Raw genomic sequence first — 26,949 nt, 5'->3', positions numbered from 1 at the left:
TTCATTAGTTATAGATAGGCCTTTGATTGTGTCAATTGAATTCATAGTTTTCTCAGTTTATAGCCTAATATTTTAACCACTACACCAAGCTGGCTCTCATATCATGATATATGCCTGCATCTCTTCCTCTAACAAACTATTTCTGAGAACAGAATTCCATCATTGTTTACATTTCTTAATATTTTCCTACAGAAATAGGAAAATAAACAATTCAATAACTTGCCATACATTTTTTTGCTTCTCTGTTTCTTCTATATCCGATGATTTAATGCCTTTAAACTTGTCAATTTGGAAGCCATTTGGCAATTGTTGCCCAAACTCAAATAATCCAAATGTCGAAAGATTATTTATATTGCAAAATTTGCCCTTAAAATATGTAAAAACAGGGAATGCAAACGTAGCTGTAAGTGATTAAAATGGGGAGATGTGTACAATGGTAGGGTGGTATAAGAGAAGGAGAGGAATAAATATACATAGAACAGAAGAATCAGAATGGTAGTGATTTGGTGGGTCTTAATAAAAGGGTATGTATGATCCCCACTTCTATTGTTTACCTTAAGAGATAAACATCTGTGAATGGAAAGTGGGGAGAATATCCATAGATAAATCCTTGGAAAATTTGTCCTGCTTTTTAGAAATGCTTTTGTTTCTGCATGTATTCAAATAACGTCCATCCAATTTTCTTACAGATTGATTTAATTCTCCACTGATTTTCCGAAGGTGTGGTGGAAAATAACATGCCCACCAATTTCACTAAACTCCGTTATAATTTCACAGACCTCAAAGAAATTGTGCCTATTCCCTGATCACATATCAAAGAGATTGTGGGCCTGATCCTAATTGTGTGGTTAATTAAATAATAATAGCCTGAACTATGATACCTGAGTCAATACCATAAAACAGATTTTAGATTTATAATCACAGCAATATGTGATCATGGATGATGTAATTCTAGTGTGACCAAGATGTTTCTGTTAGAGGAGAGATCCAAGGCTTTCTATTGTCAAGACAAAAATGAAGTCTGAGCATACTGCAAGACTTTCATGTTGATGAATGTTACCGATTTGCTTCAGGTCACACTGCTAATCATGACATATTTTTACAGTGAATAAATCAGCCCAGATTCAATTTGAGACTAAAAGGCAGCACGATTCTGTTTGAACCAAGTTGAATTTTAGTTCAATAAACAATCTGTCCATGGGCTACAACAAGAAGCATCAAAATGTCTACAGCTGCCTTGTTTTATAGCAGAATGGGATGAAAATAATAGGGACAGTAAACTTTGAAGAACAAAACTTCAGACAGAGAGCTCCAAGATTTCCCTGGAATATTTTTTTTTAAAACACCTTTTTGTTCTTCCAACCCAACAGAACGTTGGAAAGAAAGTATGTAAAGGAGTCAGAACTCTGATTCTCCATCTGTTTTTCAGCAGGATAACAGAACAGAAAAAGATCAAATCGAATGCCAACATTTATGAGCATGCTGATGTACAGTTGCCACACATTACTTAATTACGCAGAAGAAAATACAGGTTGCCTATATTATATCATAATAGATGATGTAAAGAAATAGTCTGTTATATACGCAATAGCCGAACAGCAAGCACATTATCTCAGATCCTTTGTGTAATACTCAATCTCTTTCCAAGTGAACCTGCCTAAACAAATCCTAGCAGAATAGTGAAATACAGAGAGCAGAGCAGAACTTTGCAAAGTAATCTGGCAGGCAGAGTTTGTAGAAGTGATCAAATTCATTGGCCTAACTGTTTGATATCAGGTGTATTTTTTATATATGCAATCCACTCCCAAGTTTCACATAAGGACAAAAAGGCAAGATAAGAAACAATGTATGGATACTAACCAAGGAGCAAAGCAACCTGGAATTAAGGAGAAAACTTCCTAACAGTGAGAGCAATCAATCAATGAAATAGATTGCCTTGAGACATTGTGAATCCTCCATCATTGGAGGTTTTTAAGAAGAAATTGGACAGCCATTTATGAGAAATGGTATAGCTGTGATGGTGAACCTATGGCATGAGGTGGCATGCAGAGCCATTTTCTGGGCAAGCAAGCTGTCACCTAACTCACCTGCTGCTGCGCATGCGCACGTGCCCCAGCTGGTGTTCGGGCCTCCAGTATGTATGCAGACAATTCAGGGGACCCAGCTGGTCTTTGGAGTTCTCCTGTGCATGCACGTGCATTTGTGCATGCATGCGAGAATACAGATGGTGCGCAGATGGTGCAATTGTGTGCGCAGTGCACAGGGGGAACCATGTGAAACCTGCGCACATGCACAGATGGTGCGATTGTGCGTGCAGCACACAGGGGGGGAGCCATGCGAAAGCCGCACGCATGCACAGATGGTGTGGTTCTGCATACAGAGCACAGGGGCGCACACAAAAGTTGTGCACACGCGCAGATGGTGCAGTTGTGAGCACAGCACACGGGGGGGAGCCGCACGGATAGCACACATGCATGCGAAGTACGTACCTGTTTGGCACTTGGTGAGTAAAAGGTTCACCACCACTGGTATAGAGTTTCCTGCTCATGCAAGGGGTTGGACTAGAAGACCTCCTAGGTCTCTTCCAACTCTGTTATTCCATGACTGCTATGATAAGGTAAACTGCAATGTTATATTTATATGTCCTTGGTTCTGGGGGCGGAGAAATTTGGGTGTCCTCCTAGACTCACAGCTAAGATTAGAGCAACATCTGACAGCTGTGGCTAGGGGGACCTTTGCACAAGTTCGCCTGGTGCACCAATTGCGACCCTACTTGGATCGGGAGGCTCTCCTCACAGTCACTCATGCCCTTGTCACCTCACGGTTAGATTATTGCAACGCGCTCTACATGGGGCTACCCTTGAAAAGTGTTCGGAGACTACAGTTGGTCCAGAATGCAGCTGTGCGAGCTATCGTGGGTGCACCTAGGTACACCCATATTACACCAATTCTCCACAACCTGCACTGGCTCCCTATTGGTCTCTGGGCACAATTCAAGGTGTTGGTTATTACCTTTAAAGCCCTACATGGCTCAGGGCCAGGTTATCTTCAAGACTGCCTTCTACCACATAGCTCCCAGCGACCAGTAAGATCCCACAGAGTTGGTCTCCTCTGGGTCCTGTCAGCTAAACAATGCTGGCTGACGGGCCTGCGGGGGAGGGCCTTCTCTGTGGCTGCCCCAGCTCTCTGGAACCAGTTACCTCCTGAGGTCCGGACCAACCCCCACCCTATTGGCCTTCCGAAAAGCAGTGAAGACCTGGCTTTCCGGCAGGCCTGGGGCCGTTGATCTCACTGTTGCGATCTTGTGAGATCCGGCCATGAATGGTGTGAATGGGTTTTAATATTTTAATTTTAAATGTTTTTATAATGGTTTTTTAAATGCATTGTAAGCCGCCCTGAGTCTCTGGAGAAAGGCGGCATATAAATTGAACTAAATCAATAAATAAAATAAATATGAGATTCCAATGCCACAAAATTTCACAAATCTTTGAATTGGATAGATATCTCTCTGATCGGACCTCATTTGCTGCTCAAATTGATCTGATTGAATTGCCTTGGAACTGAACTAATTCAAAACTTTGTATAGATTTAACATTCTTAATTACATCTTTAGTAGGATATTTACCTTTGGACCAGCAGTGAAGAATCTGTGGTCATCCAGATATTGTTAATTTCTGATTCTTATCAGTGCAGCCAGGGTAACAAACAGTCAGGTTAATAGGAATTCTAGTCTCACAATGTCTGGGAGAGTACAGAAGTTCCCCATCATTTTTCTGGATTCTCTTTTTGTCTATTTTTATTTTTCCTGGAAGAATATTTGATTGTCTCCTCACAGAAATGAGAAAATTGCAAATAATCAAAAAGAAAGATGTCACTATGACAACACGTCATGATGTCATGCAAAAACTCAATTACCGTCTGATGCAAGTATGTAAATCATGTCATTTTATAGGACAGTATGATATACAGGTTGTAGCTTCCCCCCTTGCTACTCTTGCAGATGTCCATGAATATGCTGTCCAAATTTACACAATATAAGCCATGATGCATTAAATTCAAAAGTAAATCAAGACCTCCAGTATTAGCCTCCTAATACTCAATATCAATATTCTGTGTGCATCCCTGTATTTAAAATCTTCAAGGGAAATGGTGCAATCAAAGTATCTCTGGATTAAAGAACTGAGGTGACTTCTTCCATTTTATTAGCAGTATTTGAAGGCGTATCTATTGTTGTTTTACATTTGCTTGTGGGTACGCTTGGATGCCCAGATAAAGGTAAAAATCAAGCAAGCGAGCAAGCAATAGTACCAATGTGATCAACCCATTTCCAACCTTTTTTGTAATGCTTCATAAGTGAACACAATGGTGGAAAAGCAAATGCCATGGGCATTAAGTTAACACCATGTTGGCAGGGGTGAAATCCAGCAGGTTCTGACAGATTCTGGAGAACTGGTAGCAGAAATTTTGAGCACTTCGGAGAACTGGTAGTGGAAATTTTAAGTAGTTTGGAGAACCGGCAAATACCACCTCTGGCTGGCTCCAGAGTGGGGTGGGAATGGAGATTTTGCAATATCCTTCCCCCAGGAGTGGGGAGGGAATGGGGATTTTGCAGTATCCTTCCCCTGCCATGCCCACCAAGCCATGCCCACCAAGCCACACCATGCCCACCAAGCCACGCCCACAGAACCGGTAGTAAAATATTTGAATTTCACCACTGATGTTTGGGACATAAACAAGTGGTTAGCTATGGGCCATTTTTGTTGAAAACTGAAAGTAAATGCCTATTTTTGGCAAAACTGCAATAAAACACAGTCATGTGACTGCAGGACACTGAAAATAGCCATAAATGTGGGAATGTGGTTGACTGCCTTAACTACACTTATATGGGTGCAGAGGGGAAGAAGGATAGCTATCAGAATATTCAATCTGGGTTGTAGGTAGCTTTGGGGGGCGGGGAATCTATTGTAACTTTGAACGATCACTAAGCAATTTGTTGTAAGTCAAGGACTACCTGTAGGGATGAAGGAACTGGGCTAGAAATTAGGAGTCTGAGAGTGCTACTCCTCCCTTGGGTGTGAAAGCCAGCTAGATGATTTGGAGCCAGTCACTTTCTCTCAGCCCAACTCACCTTAGAGGCTTGTTGGTATGGAGGAAAATAGGAGGTGGGAATGCTAGGTAAGTTTACTGTCTTGAGTTATACAGAAAAGGCAAGATAAAAATCTTATAATTGTACATATATATATATATATATTTTGCTAAAATAACAATGAAACCAAGGAACAGAGCAAATCCTACAGCATAACTGAACCAGATTAAGAAAACTTCATTTTTAGAACAACGCATGCAAGTGACTTTGCTAGGTTTATGTGGTAAATGTTAACAAAGATGTTAGAAAATATTACACTTTGTGTCCTATTAACATCAATGAAAAACGCTACTACTAAAATGTTTCTACTTATTTCTATAGGACAGAAATACAGTCACTTTCTCTATGTGTGAGTTAATTGAGTCCAAAGGTCTTGCATGCTGGTTGGGTGTCTATTCTCTTTCCTCTATGACCTTGTAAAAAGAGAGTGGCATGAAAAGAAGCATACTTCCTGCACCATTTGCCGAAATGTTAATACTTGATAAGCTTTCATATCAAAGCTTCTGATCACATTGAAAACATCTTCTTGCTGGTGTTTGCCATCATTTTGGGATCAATTCCAGACCTAAGTATTCCCAAAACATGATTGTTTTTCAGGTTCAGGGTCCATGAATTTCCGATTCTGTTCGAGAAAACCTGAAAAAAGGAACAAAGTTGATGCATACTCCTTTGAACTCCTACATTTTAGTCAGATCATACCTCCTTTGCACAAAATGGACATTATTCTCTGCGCACCACACCCCCCAAGAGATTCAGCGTGCTCTTTTCAGGGCTTGTACCTTCTTGAATTCAAGGTCTCTCTTCCCAGATCCAGCCCTCAGGGTTGCAGCTGTCAGAAAAAGTGCCTGGCTGCAAAATTGCCAACATACTTTTTCTTTCCCAACTCAGTAAGGTTTTTAATCACACCATCAAGATGGTGGCAAGTAACTATAGGAAGCCTTGGAAGTTTTCAAAGATTTTGTTTTAATGTTTTACCCAAGTCTCTCATTATAACATTTTTTTAAACAAAACCAGGAGACAAAGGCATAGAAGGTCTAATGGAATCTGGGAATGTCCTTGCAGAAGGGTGAGGGGAAAGAGATGCTGCCTAGGAAACAATCAGGCAAGAGAGGAAGGAGCCTGCTTAACAAGCAGGGAAAGAAACTTAGAAAAGATCTGTCCTACCAGTTAAAAGTGGCAGTGGGATGTTTTGTACTTTCAACTTGCAACATTAATGTCAGTCTTCCCAGGTAAAGCAGACAGGAAACATGAATAGATGTTGAGGACTAGATTCCCTCAAAACTGTTGAACTATTCACTAAGTCTGCATTACTATCACTATTAGTCTTCTTATCATTTCTATCATCCATCTCCTCCCACTTATGACTGCATGACTGTAACTTTGTTGCTTGTATCCTTACGATTTATATTGATATTGATTGTTTCCTAGTATGATTTGATTGCTTACTTTATTTGTACCCTATGACTAGTATTGGGTTCCTCTTACCTTCGCTACCACTAGCGTCCATGATGACGTCCGGGCAGGTAGGCAGAGCCTCCCGCCGCTGCCACTACCGGTTCGCCCGAACAGGGGCAAACCGGTAGAAACCCACCACCTATGACTATCATTAAGTGTTGTACCTAGGATTTTTGATGAATGTATCTTGTCTTTTTATGTACACTGAGAACGTATGCACCAAGACAAATTCCTTGTGTGTCCAATCATACTTGGCCAATAAAGAATTCTATTCTATTCTATTCTATTCTATTCTATTCTGTTCTGTTCTGTTCTGTTCTGTTCTGTTCTATTCTATTCTATTCTATTCTATTCTATTCTATTCTATTCTATTCTATTCTATTCTATTCTATTCTATTCTATGAACTAAATTGACCTTATTGTAAGGCTATGCTTACAGAATTTTGCAAGCCTAAAAATACAAAACTGCCCACTGCCATTTTTAACCACGTGATTCATTAGGACAGGTCAGTAGTGAAATCCAAATTTTTTTATTATAGGTTCTGTGGACATGACTTGGTGGGCATGTTGTAGCTTGGTAGGCCTTACTTGGTGGGCGTGGCAGGGGAAGGATATTGCAAAATCTCCATTCCCACCACACTCTTGGGCCAGCCAGTGGTAGTATTTGCCGGTTCTCCGAACTACTCAAAATTTCCACTACCGGTTCTCCAGAACCGGTCAGAACCTGCTGGATTTCACCTCTGGGACAGGTTCTTCCAAAGTTTCCTTCTCTGACCACAAAGCCATTGAGGGCTTCTGCCTCTCTTGTCTGATTGTTTCCTAGGCAGTATCTCTTCCTTTCTTTTACTAAAGTAATTTCTATATTTCATTACACAAATACAACTACTGGAAAATGGAAAGTGGGCGGCAGCAGCATGGAGACACCGGCAATTCATTCGATTTTGTTTTTGAACAGAATGGGATAAGGTCCTGCTGCAATTTAATTTTCAGCAGTCCCAAACTCACCCAGGTCACCCAAAAGAAGTGCAAACGTCACTGAATCATTTGCAGCATTGAAGCCTGTGAAGTGAAAATATAACTACTCTATTTGAGCTGTCACTATCCAGATCATCCCTAGAGGGGCAGCAAAAAGATGTAGAAAATTTAACTTTTGACGGTCACCTAGTGATTGTCTTGACTTTTGCAAGCCAGATATGTTGGTTCTTACTAAATGGGCTTTGCTTCTGACCAGGATTCGTTGTTTGATTAACATGCACATATTGTACATGTGACTGATGCAATGCTGGCAAGATAAATCCCCATGTTCACAGTGTTTATTAAGGTAGAGTGGGTAATTTCAACTTTTGCTAGTGCCAAGGAACAAAAAGACCAAGCCATATGCATAAATTACACTGAAATCCCAAAGCACAGAAGGATTTTTCTGCCAAGAACGAGATCTGTTAATTAAACATGTGATAAATGGATATTCAAATGCTAGCACACTTCTTGGCACGATGTACCTTAATGTTATCATTTAATTAGCTGTCAATATGCTAAGTGTGTTTTTATCTTCCACCTGAGGTTCAGATCGTTTTTTTGGGGGGGAAGCTAAAGGAAAATGCAGTTGACTAGATTAAATTCAACAATGACTTGAAAGCATTAACTGGGGAGCAACACCGCATTCCCCCCCCCCACACACACACACATAACTTTCTTTTCCTCTCCCTGAACATGGTCTGTGAAGAAATCCTCCCACTTCAATCCATTTAGCCAAACAGAAATAGGAATCCTATTTCCCAGAGGTGTCTGGATCAGAACTGCAAGAACATGTAAGGAAGGACCGGCTGGTGGCAGTGCATGCTGCTGAATGGCTGAATCATGATTAGATAACATGATTGGGTTTCAGGATGCTCAGATCTGCCCTTGATTGGTTGTATAGAAAGGTTTGGATCCATACAATTTGCACAGGAGCCCTTCCTAGTGGCTGGCTAGGGGTGAAATCCAGTAGGTTCTGACAGGTTCTGAAGAACCAGTAGCAGAAATTTTGAGTAGTTCAGAGAACCAGAAAATACCACCTCTGTCTGTCCCAGAGTGGGGTAGGAATGGGGATTTTGCAGTATCTTTCCCCTGCCATGCCCACCAAGCCACGCCCACAGAACCGGTAGTAAAAAACAATTTGGATTTCACCCCTGGGTTAGAGTCATTGAAACTGCATAAATTTCAAAAGAGTTTATAGGAGGGGTCAAAATCATCCTTGAACATCAGGGTGTGGGAACAGAGCTAGTTAATGGCAATAGCTTCTTAACACTGCTTCTCTTTCCAGTTGTTAAAAACACAGTGGGTTGCATTTAGAGTGCATGTACAGATTATCTGGCCATTCTAGTAGCCCCTTCTAAAGTATATGAAAATGATATTGGATAACACTCTGGCAAACCATGGCAAAGCTTTAACAAAACAGAAATCACATGCTCATCCTTGGTCCCAGTCTGTTCAGATCACAAATAACTAAAGAGGTAGAATTTATATCGAAGAAGAGGATATGCATAAATAGCTGTCCTCACAATCTTTCCCCAGCCTGTCACACAGCAGAGCAGAGGGCTTGTGGAGAAGATTTAGGGGATTGGGTGCTTGGAGCAGGCCACAGTCAGGTCACTGGTTTCCCATTCAGGCTCTTTGTGACCAGAGATTTGAACAAAAGGGGATCTGTGCAGTTAAACAGGTGGGACAAAGAATATCTCCCACCCCATTTGCTATTGCTGAATACTCAGTGGTATGTGAAATCACCACAAGGTCATCGGGTTTTTCAGTCTTATGTTGAATTCAATTCTTCAGCTGATTAGCCCAGAAAGTTATTTGTGAGCAATAGTTTCTCCCTAACATCACAAGCAGAGGTCTGATGGACTTATGAAGATATTTAAACTGAAAACACAAAGACATATGTCCAAGACATTGAACAAATTTGGCATAGGGATACATAGACAATTTAATTCTTGCACTGAAAATACATTGTCCCAGTGAGTATTCGGTCAAAGACTTGTTGAAGGGATGCCTTACTTGCCTTCCATCAGGAAAAAGACTCTTAGATTCTTCGCCCATTTCTTGATCACCCAAGTTTTAAATATATTAGTAATGCAATTAGTTTAAGGAATGGGAAGATTTAAAAGATTAGAATTAATAGTATTAGGGCATTTGGACACAGCAGCCTAAGCTGCTTTCCTCTTGTGCTGTTCTTAGCCGTTCCTGAAGCCAACTTCAGGAATTCCAATCCGGATTCTGCTTTTTTGGCATTAAAACAAAATGGGTTGATGCTCAGTCTGAGCTATGTCTGGCCTTTGGCCAGTGCAATCTCTGAGTGGTTTTTCCCCAATTTCCTGCCTTTCCCATCTCTGCAGGATAGGTGAGCATTACTGGCTAGCTGGTATATGGACAAGCCAACCACAATCTGCTTTATTTGGGACTCATTGCTTCTTCCTCCCCATTGTTGTCCTATGTCTTGTCAGGTATTTGCACAGAGGGATAATCTGCAACTTCTGAGAATATATCAACCTGATAATCCAGGATGAAATGGGTGCATAGGACAATGATCAGCTATGGAAGGGTAAGGTATAATCAAGCACTATAACTAACTGGAGCTTGGAGCTGTTATTAGCTTTGAATAAGGCATTCAGATCATCTACACTGGAGCTTTAGATGGCTGAGGTTAGAAAGAGATGGAAATCATGGGTATGGGGCAGGAGCTTTGAAGAAAGTAGATGATGATTCATATGTTTCTGCCCTCAAGAAATGATAGGTGACTTGCCTGGTGATGGAGTAAGTAGAAAGTGTGGGTCTGCCTAATGGAGATTCTATTTTTATTGAATATGTTCTGCAGAGAGAATGGTCCAACTTCATTTCAAATTGGAAAAGTGCAATCATGCATAGCTCATAAGAGCAAACAAAAACATCAACAATGTTTTAGGTATTGTACATATACACATCATTCGCAATCAAAAGTATCTCTCTGTTACTTATATAAAACTTTTATATCCAAAGTTATAAACTGACCCAAAAATCTTATACCTAGAAAGAGGACTTGGGATTTAAAGTGAATGAGTTAGCTTGGAACATTATAGTATAACATTCCTTTTAAATCTATTTAAATAAGCCATTGAAAGTTGATTATAAAAATATATCATGATTGGCCTTATACTATACCCCTTAGAATGATATTATATAATCAAAGTCTTTCTGGATTGTGTTGGAAGACTTATAAATTAATTGGTGCCTGGCCAGTGTACTATTCATTTAATTACTCATTTTGGATGAATGTTTTTCAGGAAATTGGAAAAAATCCAGAGCAGCCTTCAATAATTAGTTCTAGTGCCATTTCATTGTAAAGAACGCATGAAATTCAAGACATTAATTGAATTCTGTTTTATTCGCCAAATTTACAATAACAAAACACTTCCTTTTTATTATTTAATTTTTTTTTAGAATTACCATTGGCTAAAAAAATCACTGCAACAAAGACATTCAGGAACTGCCTTAATTAAAGACTGTTTTATCTATGCATGGTCTCTATTTGTAGCTATATCTTAATAAATTACTTACATCTATACAAATCTCTTTTTGGATAAGAACATTGCCTATGAATAAATACCCATGAAACCGCTACTCTCCCACAATCAAACAACTCTCAACAACTTACATTTTGTAAAAGGCAAAAATTCAAACATCCATGGTTGGATTAAAACTAATCACAACAGTAATAGCATAAAATCAAAATCTGTCAAAAACAAATAAAAAATCACCATGGAGATAAGAATAACAAATCAGAAAGAATGAAAAGGAAAAAGAATAAAATGGTGTAGTAACTTAAGAAAAAGCCCTTGGAAATCATTCAGCTTTTAACATTTTCCTAAAAACCAAATATAACAGATAAAAGTGCAATATATGATGACATAATTTACCATTTCCATTTTAATTTAGGATAAGGTTTTCATTATGTCATTATATCTTCTTTGAACTGGGTCTGTCAAATAAGTGTGGGATCCTATATTATTGTTTCTATTAGAGATGAAATATTGGAAGGGACACATTACAAAGGATATATCAGCTGAAGCCATTCTTGTTTTATATATATATATATATATATATATATATATATATATATATATATATATATATATATATATATATATATATATATATATATATATATATATATATATATATATATATATATATATATATATATATATATATATATATATGTGTGTGTGTGTGTGTGTGTGTGTGTGTGTGTGTGTATGTATGTATGTATGTATGTATGTATGTATGTATGTATGTATGTATGTAACAAAAGGATTTTTCTGCTTTTGAATAGTTTTTGTTTTCTGTTATCTTTTTATTTTCAGAGTTTTATTGATTATTTTTAAATATCTACACACAAAAAAAAGCACCATTGGAAAAGTGGATAAACTGTACACAAACTACTCTAAAGAACCCATAATTTCTAGTGAGAATACACTTAAAATAGAGAAAAAAAGTAGAAACCTTTCCGAAACATGGTTATCTGCAGCACCTGAAGGTTTAATCTGAACGATTAAATTACTTTTACTGCAGTCATGGTCCATAGCACAATATAAATAAAGCACCAATATTATTTTCAAATTAGAAGTTTTCAGAACCTGGATACCTGTGCAAAAGTAGCTCTACCCAAGTAGGTATACCAATCTGAGCTAGTGAAAAAAGTTTTAAACCAGAGCAGTCACTTGAACTTCAGTTTTAAAGAAGAGTTTGGAAGGAGCCCCAAGTTATAATGTTTATCTTTTAGGAAAACTGAGACCTCCATCTAGAAGAGGTGGAATTTCATTCACCAGAACAGATAAACCACCATCCATTCCATTATTGTAACCAGATACCAATTCAGTGATTCTTCTGCCTCACCTGAACCTGATGAAAAGGGGAAAGAAGGCTGGTTGTCATCCACATACTGATGGCATTTTAGTTGAAATCTCCAAATTATTTCACCCATTAATTTTGTCTATGTGTTAAATAACATTGGGGAGGGGATGCAGGGGAATGAGAAATGTGTAGAATTCAACATGATAACATCCTGTGGTTGAGCAAAAATTCCCCATCATGGCTTTTTGGATACTCCCATCCATTTATAACCAGAATCCTTTCAAGGCTAACCTGCCCACATATAAGTTAGCAAACTCTTCATATCATGGGCAAAGGTATCAAAAGCTGTGAAGGAGCCCAAGAGAATCTAAAAGGTTGACCTCCCTCTGTCTCTTTCCTGGCAAAAACTCCAGGCCAAAACTCCAATTGAGAAGGAACTATAAAATTAGTTTCATTCAAGAATGTCTGGGAGAAGGTCAATCCTTGAATTCAAAAACAAAAAGTTTGGTAGGAAAAGTCTTCTTGCAACTAATGGGGAAGTAGCTAGCTTATATCCGTCTAATCCATACAACTAAAACTTATATGGTCTTGACATGGAAAAGTAACCACTCTAGGCCAGTTTGCTGACTCCTGTATGTAAAAAGAACTTTGAAGAGACACAGATTGCTATTAGCAAGGGCTCTGTGTTAAAAGGGGAATCAATGAACAAAGCCAAGGATATATGACTCCAAAATGAATAGCAAGAAAGATTCAGGAACAACAACAACAAAATTCAAGTCTTAAAAGTAACACTTTAAGAGAGGTGTGTGTGTTTTGCAACTCCTGTTCCTTTTAAACAGTTTTACCTTCAATCCTGAAGCAGTACTGCATGGAAATAACTACATAATAAGTTCCAAATGAAACATATGCAATATCCAATTAGAAACCTCAAATATCAGGGGGACCAATTCGGGGCTGCAAAGACTTGTCGGGATCTAGAATTCTGCTGCCCAGATCAGTAGCCTGCCCCACAAGGATGAACAATAGTAGAGATTATTGTGGAAGAGCAGGCTACTTGGGAAAAAAAGTGCTGCCTTCTTCTCCTTCTCTTTGAGCCTTTCCCCAGCATTAGCATGGCAGAGTTGCCAATGAAGCTGCAATTGTAATACAGGGATGGGAGGAGATGGGAGGTGAAGGGAACAGATGCATGTTTTGGAGCCCTACAGCCCAGGGATGGGTTCCAATTATCTTTACTACCGGTTCACAGTGGGAGCGCGCACCACTGCTACAGCCATTAGCAGAGTACAGCAGACAAATGAAAAAAGGCATTTTTCCTTCAAAGGAGTGGATGGTCCAAAAGAGGGGAAGGAAATTAGAGCAGCCCAGCAAAACAATGCACAACATTAAAAAGGTGCAATAGCTCTACATAGCAATAGCAATAGCACCTAGACTTATATACTGCTTCACAGTGCTTTACAGCCCTCTCTAAGCGGTTTACAGAGTCAGCATATTGCCCCCAACAATCTGGGTCCTCATACCTGCTGGCCATTAATGGAAAAAGAAGACATCTCAGAAAGAGAGCAACTTAAGGCAAATCAGGTTTATGAAAGAAATGTTGAAGCATACTAGTAATGTTTAGAGAGCATGGTGTCCAGCTTTTTGGCTTACCTGGGCTGCATTAAGGGAAGAGGAATTGTATTGGCTTTAGATAAAATATATAGTATAGTTAATGTATATAAATAATAAACTTCCTTTATTTTATTTTTTTACAATCTTCTTGACCACATTGTTAGTTGTCCATGGCTGTATATACTGTAGGTAATTGTAATAGACCAGTGGTGGGTTTCAAAATTTTTTATTACCGGTTCTGCCGTGACTTGGTGGACATCGCATGGCTTGGTGGGCGTGGCTTGGTAGGCGTGGCAGGGGGAAGGATACTGTAAAATCCCCATTTCCCCCCAATCAGCTGGGACTTGGGAGGCAGAGAATAGATGCGGGGAGGCAGACAGATTTTTTACTACTGGTTCTCCGAAGTACTCAAAATTTCCGCTACCGGTTCTCCAGAACTGGTCAGAACCTGCTGAAACCCACCTCTGTAATAGACCAATAGATAATGGTATAGTAATTGTCAGAATAATAGTAATTATAGTAACGATATAGAGATCGCAATAGAACAAAATATAGGAAGCATTCTCATATCACTTTTATATGTTTGGTTTTTTTACAAAATAAAACATCTTCCCAACCATTTATATTGCTAAGTTTGTGTTATCATACACCTCTGACCTTCCCCACTAGGACTGATTTCAGCCTATGATCTGCTATAACATAGACATTATTAATTTGTTACCTTTTGTACATTCTCCAGTTTTTAATGTATTTAAGGTAAGTGCCTAAAGAGATGGCAAACATTCACTATAAAAATATAATAATACCTGGCCTGCAAAAATTAAATGAAATAAGACAATATAATAGTAAACTAGACGCAAGTGTCAAAAAATGAGGCAACAAAGCCAAAAGCGTTAAGCATCAAAAATAAAACAGTCTAAAGCAGTGGTTCTCAACCTTCCTAATGCCACGACCCTTTAATACAGTTCCTCATGTTGTGGTGACCCCCAACCAGGGGGGGGTTCTAAATTTTTTTACTACCGGTTCTGTGGGTGTGGCTTATTTTGTGGGTGTGGCTTATTTTGTGGGTCATGTGACTGGGTGGGCGTGGCTAGCTGGTCATGTGACCGGGTGGCCATGGCTATGTGTATAGGGACTACTCAGAGGGCTGAAAAAAGTCATTTCTGACAGACTTTTAGACTCTAAAGGGTCTAAAATAGGACACAAGTCATGCTCAGAATGCCTGGAAAAAATAAAACATTCTTCAAAGTGGACTGAAAAGGTGATGTTTAGGTGCCAGGCTAGCCTCTCTGGGGAGGCTGTTCTAAAGATGGGATGCTGTTCCTGAAAATGGTCATCTTTTTACTGCCTTTTGGTTTGCTCAGGCAGAAGATGAGAAGATCTGAGTAGATCCATGTGGGAACAAGCTTCCTTTCAAATGACCTAACCTTAAACCCTTTAGGGCATTTAAAGTTTAAACCAGCATTCTTAATAAAGTCTAGATGTGCTTTGCAAGCTATTTGCAGATGTCAAAATCCTGAAATAATATGATCATTAAAGCCTGGCCACACATGATTAGTTAATTGAAGTTTCTGACTGTATTCCATGCACAACACTAAATCAAGAGAAGGAGGATTGAAGGGGACGTCTATTGCCAGAAGGCAATGATTATTTCTCCATTAGAGAAGCTTTTTCTAACACAGTGTTTCTCAAGCTCCACTACTTTCACGTATGAGGATTTCAGTTCCCAGAATTCCCAGCCAACATGGTTTCTTCTACGATATCTTTTATATTGTTTAGTCTGCAACCTTTGGATCCCCTGGAGATTTTCCTTCAAATTCTGCTTGGGTTTTGCACCCACCAGTCCACCGTGAGAACTCAGCCTGTGAAGAAGAAATGAATGGAATCCATGTAGAGGTTCTTATCTGTACTTCTCTTCCATTCACATGATCACAGCCATGCCACGATTTTTATGGATTAAGTTGCAGTTCATGCCTGGAGCAACTGCTGCAGAGGTGGTATTCGGCAGGTTCTGACCAGTTCTGGAGAACCGGTAGCAGAAATTTTGAGTCGTTCAGAGAACCGGTAAATATCACCTCTGACTGGCCCCGCCCCCATCTATTCTCTGCCTCTGGAGTCCCAGCTGATCGGGAGGAAATGGGGATTTTGCAGTAACCTTCCCCTGCCACATCCACCAAGCCACGCCCACAGAACCGGTAGTAAAAAAAATTGAATCCTACCACTGAACTGTTGTATAATGATTACCTGCAACACATGGTTTACAAACTCAATTCTATATATTCAGTATAACTGCAATGTATTTCTTCAAAGGAAGGTCCTCTGTTTTTGCACATGAGCAGAGTATGAAACATCATGCTTAATGAGAAGAAATCAAGGAAGACTGCATGTCATATACAGTTAAAAGGATAAAACGAAGCAGTTGGATGAATACATTTTAAAACACTGTTTGAGTAAGATGAATGGATTAGTCCTTGTAAGTCTTGATCAGAAGCCAGGAATAATCTGTTCAAAGAGCAAGGACTCCTTTGATCTCACCTTCCTCCTCATTTTGTCACTCTGAACCACCATGGAATATAATCTTCATGGGGAAATGAAGGGCAGGAAGGAAAAAAGTGACCAGAGCCAGTGAAACAGAATCTGACAACAAACTTTATTGGGCAGAATGACACTAAGCCTCCTGGCCTGCCAGTGGAACATTTGAAAATCTCTTTTTTTTTCCCCTCCTAATGAGCCTATTTATTCATTTATTTCATATGCCACATTAATGGATCAATGAAATCCCCCAAACAAAGTTCCTTGAGCTCAACAGCTCAAGGAAGACTTGATTTTCAACAGATCTTTCCATGAAGCTGCATTGTGTGGCTTTAAAACTAATTTTAGAAATCGCCATTGTAACCAGAGCTCCAAATCTGGATCACTGCAACAGTTGATCTAGTCAGTCATGCACATCCCATCCAAATATATTATTATATCCTCAAGTAACATAACCCATAACAAATTGGAGATCTATCCGTAGACATATTTATATATTTGATATTTGTTTATGGAAATCATAGAATTCTAGAATTATGTTGAGCCCTGAAAGTTTGCTCTAAACCTCTGCTGGTTTCAGCAATACTACCATCTTGTATCTGTTACTACTTTTCAACTTTTTCTGGTGCAGTGCTTTGATCCTAAGAAAAGGCAGGCTGCCCACAGCTGATTTGAAGAGCTGTAGTGGCTCAGTAATTAAAGACAATGAGCTTGTCAGCTGGAGAGCTGACAGCTCGGGTTTGAGACCCAAGCACACAATGGGGTGAGCTCCCATTACTTGTTCCAGCTCCTGCTCACCTAGCAGTTTGAAAGCATGCAAATGCAAGTAGTTCAATAGGTAGCACTTCGGTGGGAAGGTAATAGCGCCTATAGCGTATAGCCATGACCTCAGGAGTTGTCTTCGGACAATGCTGGGCCCCTCGACCAAGAAACGGAGATCAGCACCATGCCCCTAGAGTCGGACATGACAAATAGGGAAAGCTTTACCTTTACCTTTAGACAGGGGTTACATTCATGTCTGCATATGTTGCAAACCATTTCTTTTCTGAATGAACTTTACAGAATTGAACAAGTTTACAGCAGGCCACCAATGTTTCTTTAAAAAAATTATCTGTTCCAGATGTTAAATAACTACGTATACAATTAGAATGAATTAAACAAGATTTCTGGGGAACTGTCTGCAATGCAACAGGTATGGAGGAGCAGGAATACTTCATTACCCTTATTAGGTGTGAGGTTTTTCATATGGTAAGTTAAATTACTTATGATCGATATGATGTCATACATATTGTAAGTTAAATTTATTTTAGTCTTTTTCCACAGACATCTCTTCTGACATTTAATTTCTCAGCAGCTCTGGGATCAGTTAACAGGAAAAGTCCATTCAGGAACAACTTTATCAAGTTGTTCATGCTCTAATCACCACTGTATTTCAGGGTTGAATACAGTACTCTGTGGATTTGCTTTCAGGTTACTAGGAAAATCCCCAAGAGATGGAATACATTCATAAAGTATTTAGTGTGGACCAACTTCCATCTGCCTCTAAGGGTTTGGGTTGACAACTAACCTCAGGTGAACTGAGATGATCTGTCTATAGCAAAGCATTAATAGTCATGTCTTCCCTTTCAGATCACCATGCAAGTGCTCTAAGGTGAAGACTATATCTTGCTCTTAGAATATGCTTGCTCTTAGAACCCAATTCTGCAGATGAACCCTTACATCCCATCACCTCATGGGCAGAGATCCTGATTCAAACCAAGTGTCAGCTTTGGAAGCCATATTAGACTGGAAGCTTCCATGCTGCCACCTTCTCATGTGTGGGAAAGAAGAAGGGGGGATTTAGTAGAGGGGTTGTTTGTAGACATAATAGCATTCTTCCTGTCAGTCAAGGTCAGGGCGATCCGGCATCTGGAGAAGGAGTGGTCGGAGTGCTGAGTCGAGATGGGACGGACGTTGATTGGAGCATGTGATCGACTGAGGGGTGAGGGGAATGTTTTGGGGGTTTTGATGTACTGAGAGAAAACCTGGACCTTTCAGATTCGGGTTTTCCCAAATGTGCCAGTTTACTTATTTTAGTAAAGTGAACTTTGGAAAATGCTTGCTTCCGCGTCTTTACTCAGAGTTGGGGTTTCCTGGAACGCTGACACCAAGCTTTCTTTGGGAATACCTTCCCCATCTGATGCCATGCTGATAAGAAACCCAGGATGGCAGGTCTCTCACAGGTTGGTACATGGCAACCCTCACTCAATCAGATATGCTTTCTAGAATGATAGTGATCTTATCGCACACAGATTTGGCACTAAGTTTACCAAGGGAAGAACTACTTTATGAGATTTATTGTGAGATCTGACAACATCTTGAAGTATTTCTTTAATTCCTAACAGCCTTGCTGTCTTCAGTGCTTCATGAACAGAAAGTGAAAATAAAAATAATAAACACATGTGAATCTTTTCAGGAGCCTGTATTTATTTAGGACGAGAAATCATTATTTTCCTGAGGGGAAAATAATTAAGGGAAAAAGAAATTGCAGAGCACAGAGATTCAAACCTTTTCAAATGGCTGTGTAATGTTCATGCTAACATCAATTGATCAATTGAATCATATCAAGATTTAAGTATAAAAATGATTCTGGGTTTCTGTTTTTGCACATACTTGCAAATGAGGAGAGTTGTGTTTAGGGTATTTCCTCCCACCCTTCCCTGCAACAGACTCAAATGAGGAAAAGAGTGAGACTGTGGTTACTGGCACATATCCTTCTATCATTTTCTTGTTATTCAGCTCCTCATGTATGGTCCTGCCAGATTTAACTCTCTAATCAAACAGATTGTGTTTATGTATTGTGCTAAGCCATAGTTTGAATAAGCTACAAATGACAGGCTTCACACAAAATGTTAACCCATCAATTATGCATTACACAATCATAGATTCGAAAAATATAAGAGCTGAAAGGGATTTTAAGAGACCATCTGTTCCAACCCCTGCCTAGGACAGAATTCACCATTGCTGTACAGTATTCCTGAGAGATGGCCATCTGCCTCTGTTTAAACACCTCCAGTGAAGGTGAGTCCACAGACTCCTGCCATAATCGCTTCTATTGCTCAACCTCGCTTGCCATTAGGATTTTTTTTTTTTCGGGTGTCTAAACAAAATTTACTTCCTTGTAATTTAAACTCATTGTTTTCCCTCCTGTCTTCTGGAACCATTCCAAACAATTCTACATGGCAGTCTTTCAGATACTGAAGACAGGTATTGTGTCTTCATTCAATATTCTTTTTGCCAAGTTAAACACATCCAATGCCTCTGAATGTTCCTCATGTATATTATTTTTGTCTCATTCCCTTTATTACCTTGTTGTTGTTGTTTTTCTGGACATGCTCCAGTTTGTCAATATCCTTCCTAAAATATAGTATCTATAATTGGATGCAATATTTAGGTACATTCTAACCAACACAAAACAGAGAAAATGACTTTTTTGATCTTGACCCTTTTTTTATAGCTGCATTACACTATTGTGAACAATCAAGACATCCATTCTTTTCTCATTTTCTGCTTCCTATCATCCCATTCTCATGCACCCTATCTTTCCTATCCAAATGTAAGAGTTTGTATTTTTCCTTGTTCAAATTCATCATGATAGCTTCCACCCATTGTTCCAATTTTTCAAGATCCTCCTGAATCTTTACACTGCCCTTAACATGTTTGTTATCCTGTCTATCTTTGTGGTTCTTGTAAATGTAACAATCATCTTTCCAAGCCCTAATCTAAGTCCTTTATAAATTTGTTGTACATACAGCTCTGACATAAAGCTATTGACATATGGTTTTGAGGTACAGTTGTTCAATCATTCTGTATTCACTTAATGGTAAATGATATTTTTTGCCATCTTCCATACTAGAATATCATGAACCCTTTGCTCAAGGCAGGATATACTATATCCATTACATTTCCATCTCCAGAAAAGGAGATTAGGTTGGTCAACTTGATTTTATTTCTTGATCAGTTTTTGCCAAGCAATTGCATCCCTTTCTAAATACTAGCAAACTGTCCATTTATTAATCTGTCATAGAGTTTTACCTATTATTCACATCTAAGTGAATAGATTGAAGACACCTGAATCCTCTTTCTTCCCCTTTTTGATGGTTAAAAACCTTTTGGCCCTACAGTCCTACAGGTACAGTCTTACAGACAGGTAGAGTGTCTTGCATGGCGTGTCTTGCATGGCCTTGCAAAGATCACAAAAGGTCTCCAAGATAATTACTTCATCTAATTGGGGTGGCCATTCTCTCCTTTCAGGAAGGGGTGGCTGAATTTACTCAACAGACTGCTTTAACATCAGACAAGCCACATAATGTTTTGGTCATTGTGAGAATTAGAACATAAGGTTTTATATTGGGTAGAGAGATAACCCACCAGAAATGCCCAATTTGTATTCCTGAAATGTATATTGTCACTTCCCAATCTGTGGCAGTGACTTCTAGAATACTTCCCAAACCTTGCTCTCAAACTCTTAACTTTTCATGAGACAGATGTTGGAAATTATTAAATACATAATATGTGTAATGTAGTAATTAAGGCAGTGGATTGGGATCAGAGATTTCAAGTCTCCACTCTGGCATGTGGGGAAGCAGAGAAAATGTTTTTGAAACACATTACAATAAGTGAAAATCTTCCATTCAATTATTACTTTGAATTTTTTTTTCCTGTGTGGTTTGTTTCTTTTATAATTACTTTATAACTAGGAAAAACTGTAAATCCAATTAAAGAATTAATTGGCTATTTGTCTTGGCACACATTTCAGTTTCTTTTGTTCATTTCTATTTGCTCTTGTTTACTGATGAGAAACTGCAGAGAAGCAGTTGCAGTTGTCTGATTGCAGTCCTGCTAGCAATACAGAATAGCTAAAAGATACAAATCTTTTAACTATTCCACAATGGAAGGAGCTGAAAATTTATGAGAAAATGTGGAAAAACAAGGTTTTCTGTAAAATTCAGAAATGAACATTAAGAAAAAAAAGATTTCCAATGTTTTAATTCTATTTCAGAATCTGAAATCAAAGGAGAATATAAATGAAAAAAATCCTAAGGCACTATCGGTAGCTGGGATCTACAATATATAATTTAATAAAACAGCTATTGTACAATCAAAAAGCACCTTTCCTTCCTTCCTTCCTTCCTTCCTTCCTTCCTTCCTTCCTTCCTTCCTTCCTTCCTTTCTCCTTTTTTTTTTTTTTGACTCAGTGAAGTACATACTGAAAGTGTTACCATGATCAAGGCATAAGTATTGATAATCACATGGGTATCTTTTAGAACAGTGTCTGGCTTTAAGCATAGTAATATATGCAAAGACATGTGCACATAGCTGTTAATTAATTTGAATACTTAGTTGGTACTTGCTATCTTCCTAATTGTTGTGTCTTCTCAGCCAGTGTGGAGAACCTGCAGTTCCCCAGAGATTGCTGAACTCTACTTCCCAATAGACCCAGTCATCATGGCTAATAATGAAGCTGGTTGTTATCATTGACAGCATCTGGGGGGGGCACAAATTCTCCACCCTTCCTCACAATCTTCCATGATAATATGTAAGTAACTTAAACTGATTGTTATGCAATGTTGTACTGATCTGTTTGGCTAAATATGTACGTTCCAATCAGATTTCATCAGGCATTTTCCATTGTAACAGAAAGTTTACCAGTAATGACTTTATCGTAAACAATTTATGTATACTGCTTGATTTGGGGCACTTACACAGAAGGATTGTGTATTGGTTTGAAAATGCAGCTTTGGGCATCTGCACTCTTAGGGAGCTTAGATTATTTATTTCCCATTCAACTGTGGTGTAGTTGAAACCACTGTAAATTTGGTAGTTATTTATATTGTGAACCTCAGATTTTTTTTTAGATTGTTTTTATTTGTTTTTTCAAAAAGCCACAGCTGGAGGGAATTCTTTTTCACCCATCTTTCTGGTTCCTGAGTAATTCTGGAAGAAAAACATCAGACTGAGCCTTGAAGTTCCTTCTCCATAGGCCTGCTATGGCGAAACTGACCATACTTTTGTCAATTTCTCTGTTATCTACAGCATCCTAAAAGTGTCGGCCTATCCCTCTTTTTCCCCTTCCCTTCCTTGTAGCTGTATTAATACACTCTTTTAGTCAAGCCTTAATGTTCCCTTTTTATACTGATTCTCCTTCCTAATCAAAGAATTGCTGAATTTATTTCTCCGGAGGCTTGCACGAGACTAGCTTTGGATGGCAGCAAAGAAATACAGAAGTGTGGAGTTTCTCAGTCATCCAAGTCGTGGTTGTACCAAAGGTGTTTTTTTCAAAAGCCAAACAACACGGTCCTTTTGAGACAGGAGGGTCTTATACTATAAATCATATTAATCTATGTATTGTATTATTCACAGTACTATGTTGCTCTCAGAAGTGTTGACATGGGAGTAGAAGTTATGTTGCAGACCTCAGGAAAGTACAAGAAACAGAAATAAGGAACTTGTTAAATATACTGATGTGCTTAATGACCTATGTTCTATATCATCCCTGTAACGAACTTATATTAAGAAACATATTACCAGAAGTGTTCACAGAAAGTAACAGACGGTGTACCCATATATGGAAATAGAGTCAGAAGCGTAACGTCTCTGGCGTGGCTAGAATTGCAAAATGTATAAAAGGTACACCTTGGGCGTAGCCCAGGGTTCAGAATCTAACATGTGAATGTTCTGAACCTTTGCTAGCATATAAACCTGTGTCAGAACTGAAGAAGTTTCTTGGATGAGAAGGGAAACATCTTCAAGCAAAAACAAATAAAGCCCAGTTGCCTTTTGAAAAAGCACCTTTGGGAGATACAGAAAATGTTTTGCAGTGTAAGATCATCATCCACATTTTTGCAGGCCAGATGTGGTAGCCATAGTATAATTTGAATGATTAAGTGATTAATCCAAAATCTTGAAAGAGAACAATTGAAGATGTGTTGGGTGCCATAGACTTTCCTCTGGCTTTCCTTCAATGTCACATTAGGAAACCCTGGTGCTGTACCATAAATGATAGTCCATATTTGGAGAAGAAGATGTGGTAGAGTAGAGGTGCAAAGAAAATAGTGCAATATCCTGATAGTAATGAGGATGGATATGCTGTTCCCACTAAGATTCTGAACAGGAAAGATGCTAGTCCAAATGAATCTGGCTGACGCCCACCCTCTCACCTCCCCATTTAAAAAAAAAAATCTGTGTTGAGAGCAGAATTCATTCTGTGGGATTGAATTGTTTTAAGAAATTTAGGAGGTGGTTGAAAGGTGTCATTTATGCCCGGCATACTTAGAGGAGTATCAGCCTCTGGTGTTTCTCCAACCATCAAGTTAAATAGTTGACCCATGTTGACCCAGTCAAACAACCCATGTTTCAGGTAATGCTAGTTCTCAGCAGATCCTTGAGGAAATGAGCAAATGAATCAAGAGATATTTTTCCATGCAACAATATAAGTTATATAGTTGCTGTGATCATGTTAAATTTATGGGTGCTAGTGTTTTATTTTAGTTGCTACAATCCTGTTTACACAAGATAAATTAATTAATATTCCTGTACAAGTCTGATTGTAAGATAAATACATCTGGCTTTTTCAGTGTATAAAGATAGACACAGCTTGAGCCATCTCATCCATCTATGAATGTAGAACAGCCCTCCTCTTATTCCCAGTTCCAATCCAGCCAATTTCAGCCAAATTTCAAATATCTATTCTTAATACTCAAAAGTAAAACTAATAGATGTTTTCCACTTCACTTATATTTAGGCAAGACTGCTCCTAGATCTGCCAATAGAAAACCTTGTTCTACCCCTCAAATCTTCAAATGTCTAAAATATATATCATCTCTAAAACTTCCATACTGATTTTTTTCACCCTATTCATTCAGAGTGACAAGATTTTTTTTTAAAAAATATAATCTGTTATTATTAGCTCTGCTGGCTAAAGCCAAAGATACTTGGGCTTTAATGACACCTGGATAAGTAGAATGTTAGCATCTGTGAAAGAAGAAAAACATTTTAGAAGACCAGAAACTTAAAAAAAATAGTACCATTTTCTGTGCTGGCTGAAGTTTTTCCAGTGCAATAATTTTATTCCCCCTGCCCACCTTAATTCTCAGTCTACAATATCCTCTCTGTTTTTGTCTCTGTCTCTCAGCGTGTGTGTGTGTGTGTGTGTGTGTGTGTGTGTGAGAGAGAGAGAGAGAGAGAGACAGAGACAGAGACAGAGAGAGAGACAGAGAGAAGGGGGAGTGAGAGAGAAAGAGAGAGAGAAGCTTGTATAGTCTTATACTAAGTATTTGTTGTGAATTTAACTCAGAGAACCTAACTTTAAGTGAATATTTTGAAGGATTGCTATGTAAAGCTGCAGCCTAAATTTACTTGAAAGTGAGTCTCATTATACTCATATATATTGCCTGGCTGTAATATAGCTACTGTCCTAAAAAAATTCTTACTAAGGAGAACCGAGCCACTGAATTCAACAAGATACCTTATGTTAAAAGCTGGTTTTATGGGAGATCAAGGGAAATGATGATTTACAATTTCATTCTTTTCTATATTTGTTCAGTGTCTAAACATTCAATAAACACATTGCCATTCTTGTCATTTAATGCCTGTGTTTTGCCACACTTTAGCATCTTCCTCCCCCCCAAATCCTGTTCTCTCTTTTTAAAGTCTTTCCAGTGTACACAAACAGAATACATCGGTGTAGTATTTCAGATGTTTCAACAATGTTGCATTGATGCACAAAAGCACTCTGTTTCTAAACATCACTCCATTAATACACCTCTGAGTCATAGCACTCCTTTTTGCCAAAGTTATGGGAACTCATAATCCTTAATGTAAATGGACCCTTTTCAGCACATCTGGAATACCAGGTCAATGTAAAACACAACACCAACTCTAGGATATCATATGAAAAAAAAATGCTTAGCTGTTTTTTGTTTTTTTTTTCAGATACGACATGGATGTACACAATTTCTGCCAAGTGCTGCATTCTTCATGAAATTATTGAACACTGAATGTATATATTTATAATTGTGGGGAGAGTGTGTCTATCTCCTAAATTCTCATTACAAATACTTGGAATTATTTCTTCATCTCACTCCTGACAGCTATTTCTATACTATAAACTAACAACTATACTTTTAAAAAAAAAAAAATGTTTAGCCCATGGAACATTAGTTTAGTCAGTTACGGGATCAGTCAGCCAGCATAAAGTCCTATCAGTAGGTTACCAATCAGTCTATGTGACCAACAAGTACAGTACAGCTTGGAGTTGGCGGGAAAAAATGTTGATAGGGGAAATTTGTTGATAGTTTTTGTTTTGCCACATTTCTCTTAGCAGTTTCATTTATTCCATGGAACTGGAGAAAAACAAATCAGAGTTTTTAAAGTCTACTATTAGTTCTAAATATAGAACTTTGCAATGATTTAAAGGATTTTGTACATACAAACTTTAAAATATATATCTATTTTTCCTTTCCCTTTTTGTCACAATATGATTTCAGCAAAAAATGACAAGGAACACATTTTTTATTAAATGTAGACAAATGTATTGATTTCTAAATGTTCGTGTGTGTGGGTGTGTTTCTGTGTGTGTGTGTGTTGATCTTTTTTAAAAAAAATGTATGGGTATGTTCCAGGAGTGAAATCCAACAGGTTCTGACAAGTTCTGGAGAACCGGTAGTGGAAATTTTGAGTAGTTCGGAGAACCGGCAAATGACACTTCTGGCTGACCTGAGAGTGGGGTGGGAATGGAGATTTTGCAATATATTTCCCCCAGGAGTGGGGAGGAAATGGGGATTTTGCAGTATCCTTCCCCTGGAATGGAGTGGGAATGGAGATTTTGCAGTATCCTTCCCCTGCCATGCCCACTAAGCCATGCCCACCAAGCCACATCCACAGAACCGGTAGTAAAAAAATTTGGATTTCACCACTGGTATGTTCTACATGTTTTTCATATATGTACACACATGCAAACACTTTTATGTAATGTACATATTTGTATGTGTACATACTTTTGATAATCATTCTGTGGGGTCATGTTATAAACAAGTTTTATTGTTCAGCCTTTCCTAACTCACTTTTAGAATAAATATGAACTTTGAGAGCCTCTCCTTTCTGTAAAAAATACTAATAAAATTATATATGTATACAATATTATTCTTGCTACTGTGACAACCTATCTCCCAAGATCAGGTTTGATTTCTTTAGTGGAACTTGACCCATCAGTTCAAGAAAAGTGCCATAAGTAAGTCTCTGTTTATCTTATTTTCTGTAGTTGTTTATGCTTTTCATCTATATATGAAAAGAAGTAATATAAA

Source organism: Pantherophis guttatus, chromosome 1, assembly GCF_059756535.1.
Source record: "Pantherophis guttatus breed Tessera chromosome 1, ASM5975653v1, whole genome shotgun sequence".
NCBI lineage: Eukaryota > Metazoa > Chordata > Lepidosauria > Squamata > Colubridae > Pantherophis > Pantherophis guttatus.
This window is presented reverse-complemented; position numbering follows the sequence as displayed.